Genomic DNA, 1,141 nt, shown 5'->3' on the forward strand with positions numbered 1-1,141 from the left:
CAGTGACGAGAATCTCTTTTGATTTGGGACGCATGCCCTGGTATACCTACTGCATTCACAAGCCACTACATCTGCATCTACTGAATTTCATAATGGCATGCAAATTCAGGCAAATGCTTCATGGCTTTTTTTTTTTTTTACTGCAGAAAATAATGCAAAAATTCAGAGAGTCTTGGTTTAGAAAAAAAAATGCAGAAAATGTATCTGTTCCTTGACAAGAACTTAGCTGAAGATGCTTAGAATTGACACTTACCTGCTAACTCACTTTGCTACCAACTTACTATGAAAAGTTTTTTGCCTGAGCCCTCCCACTCACACAGGCAAACTGCAGTTATGACCACCCTGGGGTTTTGTTAGGGTCCAAATGCATGAACCAAGGGGATTATCCCCCACTTCTACCTTCTAGTAGCCTTGTAACTGTGAAAAGGAAAACCCTCAACAGGGATTTGTAGATAACCAGAATCCCAAATCACGTAGGAATAGCTGTCACTGGTAGGTCTCAGACTAGGGGAAAACCAGCAGTACACTTCAGCCAGCTGGTAAATACTGTCGCTCAAGCAGCCTTAGAACGGAGAAAGGGAACATGGATGAGGAAGCCACAGAAACGTGAAGTAATCTCTCACTTAGCAGATCCAACATAACTTCTCAATAAAATCTTAACCTGGCTTTCCAATATGATGGATATATGGTTTTCCCTGCCGTCCCTTTAGAAACATGAGATGCTCTCCACTGTATGTTCAGGCCCAGAACTTAAAGCTGCTAGGAGATATTACATTATTAGAGAAAATAAGAAGACTCGTCAGAGTTGGTTTTATCCCTTCAAATGCTGCCACAGTTAACAACTCACCAACCGGGGGATAAAGCCTCCCCCCAGCGAGGCCAGTCCCTCCCAGCAAACCCCCTGGCAGCAGGGAAGGGGGCCTCCCCATCCCCAATTTCCATTAAGGTCAATTTCCCTGAGGTCATTCTAGGACTCTCCCACCTTTAGGCACTCAAGACAGGCAAATTCTAGGACTCTCCCACGTTTAGGGATTCAAGACAGGTATCAAAGCCCTGGCTCAGCAAAGAAACTGAGTAACCAACAGCTTCTCAACTGCTTCAGACGGACCCTCCTGCCCTTCAATCTTGGCTCCGCAGCCGT

Source organism: Pterocles gutturalis, unplaced genomic scaffold (assembly GCF_000699245.1).
Source record: "Pterocles gutturalis isolate BGI_N339 unplaced genomic scaffold, ASM69924v1 scaffold21347, whole genome shotgun sequence".
Taxonomy (NCBI): Eukaryota; Metazoa; Chordata; class Aves; order Pterocliformes; family Pteroclidae; genus Pterocles; species Pterocles gutturalis.